Below are 12985 nucleotides of genomic sequence, written 5' to 3' on the forward strand. Positions count from 1 at the left end.
GAGAATGAGGCTAACAATGCCACAGTTTCCTAAACTGCTACACTAACACCTTGGGAGAGGTTTGAGCAAGATACGAAGTATCTGCATGACGAAACTCACACAAAGGGGGAACTGTCTAAGTGAGTATGTTGACACTATGGATATGAAAGCTTGTTATGTGTGTACCCAGATTCCTGGTTCGGTGAAAGCACGGAGTTACATATCACAGTTTGCCCCTAACTTATGGGATAAGTTGTAGTTTACTACAAACGCGTTTCTATAACCAAGAAGAAGTGCAATATTTTTACTCTAACTATGATCTTGTGTTCTCTTATGTGCCTATCATAGAAGATTTGAATAGTGTAGCTAAATATTATGCTATAAAGATGATTAAAGGGTTCCTTGAACCTAGAGTAACAATTAGTACGTCCTATGCACACCGCAACAATTTGACATGTTTGCTTACACCTGTAGAGAAAAGCTTTTTAGATCACACTGAAGATAGAAGAAGGGTTTTAAAAAGGAAATTAGAAAAGGGTTTGCAGCAACGATCCTTTCTTAGTAATAGTTACAATGGAATTAGGGAACAAGGGAAACTAGCTTTAGACACTCGACATGTAGGTAAGCTTTGCATAACAATGCCAAAGTCATATTATGATTATGTGTTTGTGGGAACGAGTGAATGTAAGCATGTGTTTTTGTTTCAGAATAAATGGACATTCATGCTAAATGGAATGGATCAGGCGATCCCATGGGTCTATTATATTTGTGGACTTAATGCTTATTACCGTCTTCCAAAGGGATGGTATGGGGCATATTATTTGGGAATAGTTTTCCCAAAGATTTACCAGCTAGAGGACTTGAAGAAATTCCCAAAAGTGACAGAATTGTTTCGTGCTAGACAAAAGGGAGAAACTGCTGCTGGTGTAGTAGGGGACATATTTGGAGCGATAATTCCTTCAGTAGGGGTTGTCTTAAACTCCATAAAGATTCGGAAGTTGTCTACTATTGTGGATAACATGCTGACAAATTTCACAGGAGCAATACTCCTGATGGATACTGAACTTGCTGCGGAGAGAGCTATGACTCTTCAAACATTCTTTTAGCGAAAAGTGGCAGAGTCTGTGAGATGCTTAATGAGCGTCACTGCTGTGCCTACATACCTGGCAAAAGTAATGAGATTAGAAGTATGCTTACTAACCTAACAAGAGATAGTGCAGATTTGAAGGAATTGAAGGAACCAGGAGTTTGGGGAAAGTTTGGAAAAGGACTTGCTCATGTGGGAAGTGGTTTAGTAGTCTTTGGCATGGGATATTGGGAACATTAATACAGGGAATAGTGATTATTCTGGCTTGTTTATTTGGGCTATGGTTATCGTGCAAAATTAGCAAAAGGATTAAAGAAAAATTGGCAAAACATAATGCGGGAGGGAAGAAAAGAAAAGGGAGAAAATGTTCAGGGCAAAATATGAAAAGATAAAATCAAGGGAAGAAAGAGAAATTAAGGAGATAAGAAAATGAACGAATTGTAAGGAAAGGATTTGTGTGATGACAAGAGTCATCAGAGGAGGGATTGTTGGAGTGTAGCTTTTATGATAAAAAAATTAACATGAACTGCTTACAAAATAATGTGTAATGAAGCTGCATAGAAAAGGTGACAGACTAATATTAACATTTGCGTTTGAAATGTGCCCACAGGGAGTGGCCATCAATGTATACGATGATAAATGGAATTGATTAATAGTGGATTATTAATGTACTAACGTATGATTCTGTTTTAGTATTAAGAGTTATATGTGAAGATTTTGTCAAATTAATCACTAGGCCTTAGTTAGCAAGGGTCTGGGCCTAGCTGCCTGGTCTCATATTAAATTCAATGTGTTTTTCCAACGTGCACTGTGCTGTCTCCCTGAAGGACATAAAGCTGTACTTTTCCAGAAGCTAGAGATGTGTGTAACTATAGTAAATTCTTTCTCATGAGACCCGACTTGCTGAAAGAGACATTCTTGTTGAATGCAACAGTGTAATTCGCAACAGGTACAAGGTCGCTCAAACTTGTAAAGACAATAGAGCTACTAACTAAAGCAAGGAGTGTTACTTTTTCTCCCTGACATTCTACCCGTTGAAGACGTAAATCACAGGAGCCAATGAACTGCATGAGAACTGTTTTAAGTGAAAATTCTAGTAAGGTGACCAACAGACTATTGGATAGCGATAATGGTGCACCAAATACAGACCAATTGGAAATTAGAGACTTGTCTGGAGAATTCAATTTAACGACGCATCTCAAGGAGAAATCAGCCAATTTTCTGTGAGCCATTTGCATGCCTTTATTCTGCCACTTTACTCAGCCATTTTCGTGTCTCTTACTGAGACATTAGAGGGACACTCTTTGAGTTGCTCTGATATTCTAATAAAGTCCTTGCTGCTTGATTCCTTAAACCATCCTCAACCCTTTTTGGCCTTGCCTGATACTTACTTTTCCTCCTTTTAAGGGAAGTATTCCTTATTGCCCTGTCTTGCTGAACTTTACTGCTTACCCCGGCTGATGGCAAATCGACTGCTGTCCTGAGGACGAAGACTGATTCTGTGTGCTGACCCATGACAACTATATGATAATGAAATTGTAATTGTCTGTTTGCCTTTCTTTCTAGGTACCAATTGCTCTTTGATAGAGACCATAGCTAGATGTTTTCCAAATTTGTGTTACCAAATTGGTTTGCATGAAGCCCAACATGATGATGCTAATTTGAGGCTAGTCAAGGAGTTCACCGACATTGGGTGAAAATGGACAAGTGACTGGATCTTTGCTTTGTTGAATAACGTATTAATGTTACTCTGCTAAAGTTGATTCATGTTGACGTTGTGCTTTGTTCTAATGTTCATGATCTTTGCTTTGCTTAAATCATATTCAAGTTGCCACATTGTGACGATATTGATGTGTTTTCTGGTATTGAGACTAATAAACTTGCTATTGGATTGTAACCAATAGGGAATAAATCTCATAAATCTTACTAAATCGAGTGTGGTTATCCATGACTGAAAGGTCCTATTGTGTTTAAATTCTTATTTATGCATTTAACAAATTTGGTTGATTCGTTATTGTGAATATTGATGATGTTATTGATCTAGTGATTGAAATGTGGAATAGATATCTCGTCTTGAGGTGGCTACAATCAGGGTCAAAAGGTTTATGGACCTAAAATGAGTCCCCGTGCAAGTAAAGTATCTAGGTCGGGACGATTTATCACTGAATATTGCTGCCACCACTTTGACCACCTCACACAGGGAGCTGTATGAGTTTGGGTGTAAAGAAAGGATGAGGACAGTCTGGAGCCAGCAGGCTGAGATAGGACCACAGTGGAGGGGGGTTAGAGAGCATGGTTGTGGCCTGGAGGTCTCCTTCATTTGGGGACCTTTTCATAAAGTTTGAGAAGCAAAAAATTGCCCTTTATGCCTAATATGCCTCTAAAACACAGAAAATTGCCATTTAAATGCATCTAAAAGCCCTCTGAATTGCATATGGATATGTGAACAGCACTCAGGCATCTGAACGTTGGAGCTTGTCAACTGTGGCAAAAACATTGGACTGTGGCAAAGGTATTGCACACATGAAGATATTTGGAGTCACCAGGGGATATCAGAGCTTCAAAAGTAGTAAAGCACTATTCTTACACTTGCTTAGTGTCCCTCTGCAAGAACTTGTGGGTGGAGTTGGCAGCAGTCATCATGATTGATCAGGGGAGAAGGTAAGTGGCTAAAACTATTTGGTGCACAATTTTGTTTTCCGTGGAGTACAGCACTTGGTTGCTAAGGATGGGCAAAAAGATGGCACCAAGAAGTAATCGTACTCAGACCCACACCACTAAACTCACCTCTATAGACTGCATGCTGGAGAGGGTGACATGGGTAGTGAGCACAGAGATCGCTCTTTCAGAGAGGAGGCTATCATTAAGCCTTGGCCCTCCCCCACTGGCTTGCCATTCCACAACAGGGATACCTCAATCTCTGACATGGTCATGGAGAAGGACAAGGCCATTGCTCCCACTACTCAATAGGCATCTGCATGCATGCCTATCTCTTGTCCAAATATTACATCACCAGCGCTCTAAAGAGATTCCATTGCAGAAAGGGACAAGTGTGGCCTTGACCCTAGAATCTCCCTATCCCCTAACACTAAGCTCAAACCCAATCCCAAGAGGATTGCCCGAGCCAAAACCACTGGCAAGAAAGAGAAAGCTCCTGGCTCTTTACCCACCTCCCTACCAAGTGTATTACTCAACAAGTTCTCTCAAGTGCAGCAACTTACCAATCTCTCATCCGCCTCTTTCATTCCAGGAGACAAACAGGGGTCTCCAAGCATCTATCTTACCCCTCAGGACCAAATTTATGGAGAACTTTATAGGGAGCTTTATAGGCAAGCTCAAGCATATAATAAAGACAGAAATTGCTCCCCCAGTCACCTGCCTTGATCAGATAGATATGAAATTAGAGGCCCTAAAGATTTCATTACCACCACCACCGTCAAGAAGCAGATCTTTATCTGTCTTAGAGCGTCAACACTAGGCCTGGGTGTAAAACTCCACTCCGCCGGAGGAGTTTGTGGAAGTCGGGCACTTTGTGCTACGTGTAGAGGCGCAATCTCCCCAAATTCCTCACTCCTGTGCTAAGTGAGTATGTTTAGGCTTGAGAGATTTGATTTTGGCATTCTCTTGAGAGTGCAATGATACTCCTGGGCTGCTAGTGAGGACACGCAAGACTTCGTGTTCTCTCGTGTTGTTTCCTGCCACGCTGGTGGCAAAAACAGGGTCACTCGCAAGCGCTGACTCACTTCTGAAGAAGAGTTTCTACTCCAGAGCCACTACATCTAGTCAAAAAACTATTTTGACTAAATTGGTCTCTCCAATGGATCCTGCAACTTGTTTTTTAGAATGAGAAGCCTTTAGTTTTTCTTTCAAACAAGAAGAAAGCATGTCAGGGATTCCAACTTCCTTTTCTTGTCTAGCAGGCTCCTCCCAGTGCATTGTCCATCTTTTGGTCACTTCATTTGCATTTCCAGGGGGAAGTACATCCAGGTTGTCTCCTGGATGTTCCTTTGGATAAGGACTTTTATTTTGTTGAATCACATAAGTAAGTTCAAAAACATTCGCATAAGGGTGTTGTGTTTGTTTGCTTGGACATGCACCAGTATTTCTTTTTACTTTAATTTGATATTTGATTTTAAAATGTAATGGCGTTGCGTAGGCTGGAATTCAAGTATGGGCTTAGGTATTATTTATTTTCCATTTTATTGATTTTTCACCTTTTGTAAAGGAAAATTGTATCACAGCTCAGTATCTTTTCTACATGTGTGTAACATTTGCAATATTATTTTAGTAAGTGGCCTAGATTTCCAAAGGACCATTTAGCCAGTCAGCCCAGTACTAGTGCATTAAATAAATGTTTCAGTGGTACACATTTTTAAAACTTCACTTAGGGCAGGGATGGCATTGGATTACATTTAAAATGTTATGTATTGTGTGCATTTCATTTGTTTTCAAAAGGTGTATACATATTGTGAGGTAATTATATTTGATGGTACAGGAAGATGTTGTTTGACCATGTGGCTGGCAGCCATTTTGTGCATGCAACCAGTGTCCCTTTGCCATAGGATTGCATGTGTTCTTCTTTGTTCCTCGTGTTCCTTGTAGTTGTTTGACCATGTGGCTGGCAGCCATCTAGTGCATGCAGCCAGTGTCCCGTTGCCATAGACTTGCATTGTTTTTTTGTTTGCATGCCTCCTTGCTCCTTGTTGTTGTTTGATCATGTGGCTGACTGACAGCCATTTTGTGCATGCAGCCAGTGTTCTCCCTTTGCCATAGGCTTGCATGTGTTCTTTGTTTGCCATGCCTTCTTGCTCCCTGTTGTTGTTGTCTGACCATGTCGATGGCTGGCAGCCATTTTGTCCATCCAGCTAGTGTGCCTTACCACAGGCTTGCACGTGTTATTTGTTTGCCATGCCTCCTTGCTCCTTGTTGTTGTTGTCTGAACATGCGGCTGGCTGGCAGGCATTTTTTCCATTGAGCCGGTGTCCCTTGACATAGGCTTGCATGTGATCTTTGTTCTCCATGCTCCTTCCTTGCTCCTTGTTATTGTAACTTGTTCTTTGACCATGTGGCTGGCAGCCATTTTGTGCATACAGCCAGTGTTTCTTTGACATAATCTTACATATAAACATCATAATTATTGATCATTTGTTTTTTAAGTTTTATCTTAATTTTTTTTCTATTTTAATTTTTACATTATTATTTTTAATTTTGAAGGCATTTTTTATTTCAGTTTTTGATTTAATATTTTTTTTTACATTTTCATATTTTAGTTGTTTTTTATATTTTAAAATTTATTTAATTTTGATCTTTAATTTCTTCATTGATTTATTTTTTATAGACATTTTTTTTAATTTTTATTTTTTTAATTTTTATTTAAATTGTTATTTATTTCTGCATTTTACCTTGCTCTATCCATCTACATCTGATCCAATCCATTCCATTCCTCCATCCATCCACCAAAGAAGCATAGCTGCACTACAGCATTCAGTTTCTTAATTCTTAGGTGCAATTCCATTTCCTCCAGGACACCCTGGATGCGGAGCATGGCAGACAAATCAACAGCGTAATTCATTTTGTTAATGTTAACTCCATTTCCCCTGGAACATTTTGCAGCCATAGGGTATTTAAAGGATGAATCCATTTACCCATGCATCTCTTTCTGGCTACCCCAGGTGTCTCCTTTAAAACAGATGGAGATTAAGCAAAGAGTTAGATCTGCATGTTGTGCTGTTTGATTTGAAATGTATTTTTTTGTTGTGTGGTGGTGTGGTTTGCCTTTACAGTGTTTGATTAACTAGTATATTACCTAAGTAACCAACCACACTAAAATTGCATTTCTCAGCACTATTTTCAACCTGCAAGAATGCCACGTTTCACTAACTATATGGTTTTCTTGCTCACTTGTTTTTTGGAGCACAAGAGAAGAGGCCCCTCATCACCTGCAGTACTGCCAAAGAGAAGGACGCACAGTTACTTCGGTCCACAGGCACCAAACTCTTTCACTTTTGAATCTTAGTGCCACTGCCAACCTAGAGCTTAAGGTGGCCCCAAAGAAAGTTGCTACAAAGAAAGTGGCCTGGGAGAAGAAGCAGCTTTCCACCAGTGGCGTGCAAACCACAGCATTTTTCACGAGACATGTGCCTGCCATACCAGCCTCCAGGGAGGAACCTGGTAGCAGCACTCTCACATCAACAACACCACCCGAAGTCAAGCCCAAGACCAGGTCTGTAGGTGAGGCAGGTACTGCAATCATAATGGTGCTGTGATCAATGATGCTGGATTGGATTTGTCCCTTTCCCAAAGTAGTATCCAATTGTTTCAGGATACAGAGCAAAGTGGACAGCAGCCACAGCCAGATCTTCCTGAATTTGGATCAGAACAGGAGGTTGAGTTTTCTGTTGAGCAAGAACATCCTGTTTTAGAATCAAGGGCTCCCACATCTCCAGCAAGAAAAAGGAAGGGTACTACTGCACTATTATCTCCAAGCACCACTTCTGATGATGATGATAAGGACATGGAGTAGACCCCGGCAGAGTTCAGAAGATGCCAGGAGAGACAAGGGAAAAGAAGTTCCAGAAGGTCTTAAAATCATGGAAGGGGATGGTGAGAATGATGACAACGAGCCAGTCATTTTGGAAGCTGGTACAGAGGAGTCAGACATTACTGTTAAACCTGCTCCACAGGATGTGGCAGAGGAAGCACCACCAGCTCCCATATTTACAAGGCCCCAGCAGAGACCTGCACCAATCCATTACTCAGTAGAAGTATGTACTGCAGACAGGCAATAGACACAGCCACCTACCCCCAGTTCTTCTTCAGGCATTGGCATTGGCCCATTAAGAAAGTAATCCTGCCCAGTTTGGGCCTTTTTGATGACTAGTGAATAGGAAGAGAACATTGTCATATGCTCCATTTGCCACAAGAGTCTTCATTGAGGTAAGCCAGGTTCACACAATGGCACTGTAGCCAGACTACCCATATGAAAAAACATCACGCAATCCGGTGATAAGAGCACTTTAAACAAAAACGGCTCAACGTGGTCCCAGTGGTGAAGGTGAAGAGATCCAGGAAACATCAGCTACAATTGGTCAAATCATGGTGGGAGCTAAGGAAGAAGAAGATGACATCCCCATGCAAAGCAGCCCTGTCCTCTGCAGTGCTCCAGAATCACCCGCCTCAGCACCCTCACAATGGCACAGGAAGACTCAGAGTAAGATGAAGACACCACAGCATATGATGACTGTACCATGACGCACATTGAGTCTATCACCACCTACATTTCAAAAGTCACCTGCATAAGTGATGCAACAAAAGAAGAAAATCCAGGCTACAATTATTAGCGTGTTTAGGCAGGAGGGGTCCTACGATCGCAACCACCAAATGGCACATTTGTACAATGGGAAGCAGGCATAAATGTTAGTGCTTGACCTCCTCCCTTTTTCTTTTGTGTAAGGAGTGGGATTCTTAGAGTTTGTGGCAGCCCTCTGCCTGAAATGAAAGTTCCAATCCTGACCTAATTTGTCAGAATTGTTGTTCCAGTGCTGCTTCAGGATGTGCTGCAATTGATTGGACAAGTTTGCAGCAAAGTGTTGCCCACACTATCCACCTAACAACAGACGTGCGGACCAGTTGTCAGGCAATTGATTACATATGCATCACTACATACTGGATCTCTTTTTCGGAGGCAAATCAAAAGCTATCAACAGGTCTTGGCCGCGAAGAAGTGTTTTGTGGCATCAATCAGTAGCCATGTTCGCTATGGATGAATCACACACAGATGTAAACAACTTGGAGGAATCTAATAGCAAGTGTCTGAATGGCTGCCACCCAGAAACAGCTATGGAATATTCAGCGTGATCACAGAATACAAGTTAAAGACCTGATACAGGAGGTGTCAACACGTTGGAACTCAACATATATGTTGCAACATCTGTTTGAGCAGTACAAACAGATAAATGACTATGGGGGTCATTATGACCTCGGCGGTCTTTCTGAAAGACCGCTGAGGGACTGCCGTGCTGAAGAACGCCAGTGGTGGCGGTTTTACGCTCGGCGTATTATGACTGTTGGCAGCTCTCCGGCCTTTTTCGGACAGAGAGCCGCCAACAGCCATACTGGGGAGAGGCGGGGAAGTGGAGGTTGCTCACCTCCACGCCAACAGAACACCGCCCACTGAATCACGTCCTGTGATTCGCCGTGGCGGTGTTCTGTTGGCGGTGTGGTGTCGGCGGAGCAGCCCCCATGGATCCCGTCCCCTCCCGGAGGATCGACAGACAAGGTAAGTCGATCGTCCGTTAGGGGAGGGGGGTGGGGGATGGGGGGTGTTGTGTGTTATGTGCGTGCATGGGGGTGTGCGTCTGTGTATGTAGAGGGGTTGTGTGAGTGCGTATATGCTTGCGGGGGTGTTGTGTGATTGGGAATGAGTGCGTGTATGTCTGTGGGTATGTCTGTATGGATGTGTGCGTGTATGTTTGACTGTGGGTGTGCATGTCTGACTGTGTGTGTGGATGTTGGCATGTATGTCGGTGTGTGTGCATGTGTTTGTTGGTTGTGCCTGCGTGTCGTGTGTGAGTGAGTGCTGTGATGTTGGAGGTCAGGGTGGGGAGGGGGGTCCTGCCACTTTTGGAGGGTGGCAGGGGTGGTGGGGGGTGTAGGGGAGGGAGTCGGGGTGGGGGGTGGGGGAGACCCCTATCAGTGCCAGCGAAGGAATTCCCTGGCACTGATAGTGCTTACTGCCATGTATTTCATGGCGGTTTCAAACCGCATGAAATCCATGGCGATCAGCTGGGTCCAAATACCGCCGGCGGTATAGTGACGGCTGCCGGGCTGGAGATCCAGGTCTCCAGCCTGGCGGGCGGATCGGAGAACCGGCGGATGACCATGGCGGTAACCGCTATCGTCATAATGACCCCCTAAGTCATTCAAGGAGGAGCTGATGAAACTTGAAAAGCTATGGCCATGGATGCCGACAAATGGAGCCTAGTCAAATACCTCACACAGATGCTGCTCCCTTTTGAGGTTTTTTACGCAGGAAGTTAGCAAGGTGGACAGCACAATGGGCCAAGCTATCCCGTTATTGCATCAGCTACAGGAGCAGGTTTGCAAACAGGGGTGCGAACAAAAACCCATAAGCGCATACCTTGGTTAATAGCCTAAGCTATCTCTTGACTTGTAATGCAGGGCTGCAAAATGACATAATCTTGTCCAAAGAGTCCATCTGTGCCAGCCTACTTTTAACCACGCTACAAAAAATTATTTCTGCTATCATTCCTTGTTCTGAAAGGGATGTTTCACAATACAAGAGGTAGATAGTTGAGCAAGCAGGAGAACTGGAAAAAGAATGGCTGATACCTAGAATTCCACTCTGCAGTTCTGGGGTGCCGCCTTCAACTTCCAGAGAGGCTAGTCTTGTCTCACATCTGCCAACCCCACCAACAAGAAAACCGGTGACAGCAGCAACAAAAGAATTAGGCCCAACCCCTGGATTTGTTTGGTTTCAAGTGTCAGGTCTTAAGTCAAGTGCAGAGGCAAATGAACAAGTGGCTGAGCAGTTGCAGCACAATGACCATTCAGAGGATGTTCTAGGAGAATCTGGATGACCAGAAAGAGGTGTATGTCAATCAAAACCCATTGGTGTATTGGTATGGGAAGATTTGCCAATAGCCAGAGCTCAGAAGTCTGGCAGTAAAGTTTCTGGCTTGTCCTGTATCCCGTGTGTCTGCTGAACATGTGTTCAGCGCAGCTGGTGCAGTTGTTACAGTGAGACGGACCAGTCTTTAACCTCAAAAAACGTGGAGAGGTTGACCGTTATCAAAATAAACTAGCATTTTATACCACCTGATTACATGTTCCTGAAACACCACAGGAGGAGGTAGATGATGATTGGTCAGAATCAAGCTTTTTAGCTGACCAACTTCAGGGTGAAACACCAGAGTTTGAGGACAAACTCTACTTCCCGGATTGAGTGTGCCAGTGCCACAATAGAACTATTTCCTAATTTTTTCTTTTTTTGTTTACAAAAAACATACTAGTGCAATATTATGACCCTCATTATGATCTCGGTGGGGTAACCCTCCGAGATCTGCGCTGACGGTCGACAACCGCCAGCGCAATGGACCCCTTGCCGGGCCACATAATGATCATCCCACTGGGCCCTGTTTCTGCCCGCCAGACCAGTGGGAAACAGGGCTTGAACATTGATGCCAGCTCCAAATGGAGCCGGCATCAATGTGGCAGTGCGGCGGGTGCAGCAGCACCCATCACGCATTTCACTTCCCGCAATTCGAGCAGTGAAATGCACGATTGGACTGTGCATGTGGGCCCCTGCACTTCCCATGCCAACTGCTTTCACCAGCCTTTCCCTGGCACGGTGAACCACCAGGAAAAGGTTGGCAGAATGTGACTCATTATCCAGAGGGCATCTCTGCTTGCAGCGCTGCCCTGGTGGATCTGAAATGCCACCACCTCCAGGCTGCCTGGTAGCGGGAGCCTGGCAGTGGTGGCGTTTCCACTGTGGCGTTTCAGCCACATTCAAAATATGGCAGTCTGGACCGCCATGCCAGTGGTGGTAATGCCCGTCCAGACCGCCATATTCATAATGAGGGCCTATGTTTGTGTCAGATATATGCTTCCCTACCATTGAGTTTATGTTCACATGCAAGCCCGGATTAGAGTTGTACTCATGTGCAGTGAAGAAGCCACCCCATAACCTTCAGGACATTGGAGATGATGCCTGCCTCCTCCACATTGCCTATCCTATTTTTACATCACGTAGCAGGGCTGCCCTACAAGATCATTAATTTAGAGACTGCCAGTGCCAATGCCTAATTCCATTGTGTGGATATCAAAGAGGAGGTATTTTGTTCAACAACCATGCTTGGATTGGAAGAGGTAACCACTCATTGCACCAATGAGTGGTGATATATTGATTGATTGTGATTGTGAATTTGTGAGTGATAACTGATGTGTGTGTTGACTGAGGGTGATGTAAGAAGTTCAACAAATGTATAAACTTGTTTCTGATGATTTGCAAAGTTTGGGGCTTATGAGTGATCATTTTTCCTGAAAGTAAATGGCCTTTCAAAAGTAGTGAAATTTACCTACAGGGTCTACTCCTTGTTCTGGTTCTTCATAACAAACCAGCCACTTTAGTTACCAAACACAAATCTACACTTAAAATACTCCAGTTCTGTTTCTCTATTTGCTCAACAGCAGTGCACTTCAAAAGTCTACCTTGCTCAGTGTGGGACACGAACGGAGTAACTCTGAATCTAGAGGAGGAAGATGGAAACAATCAGTATGGGACTACCTGAACATCTAGAAAGGAGAAAGTTTTCAACTTCAAAGAGAACCCATGATGATGGTGAAGACTCTGATGCTTAGTACTCACTCAGCTCTGTGAACTGGAGAGAGGTGCGTTGATTGGGGAAATGAGTATATGTTTGCTACATTGCTAGTTCAAATGTGAAACTCCTCTTATCTCTTATGTTCTTGCTCTGCCTCTGAGGGCCAGATGTATCATCACAGCCCATTGCGATTCGGTAATAGCGATTTTTAAGAAATTGCTATTACCGACTCGCAAAGGGCCATGTATCACATTTGCGAATCGGTAATAGCGATTTCTTAAAAATCGCAAATGCTATTACCGAATCGCAAATTGCGATACCGGCACCATTCGCAGCTATGGGCCTGTTGGCCCATAGCTGCAAATTGTTTGCATTTCCAAAATTGCGATTTCTGAACCAGAAATCGCAATTTTGGAAATGCAAAAGGCCAGGGTGCTGGGGGCCTAAGACCCCCTCTCCTGCATCCCAATTTTTTTTTTTTTCAACATGTAAGGTACACACATGCCAAAAGGGCATGTGTGCTTTACATGTTAAATTTGAAAATGCAGTTTTACTGCATTTTTAAATTTTGCAC

Source organism: Pleurodeles waltl, chromosome 7, assembly GCF_031143425.1.
Source record: "Pleurodeles waltl isolate 20211129_DDA chromosome 7, aPleWal1.hap1.20221129, whole genome shotgun sequence".
NCBI lineage: Eukaryota > Metazoa > Chordata > Amphibia > Caudata > Salamandridae > Pleurodeles > Pleurodeles waltl.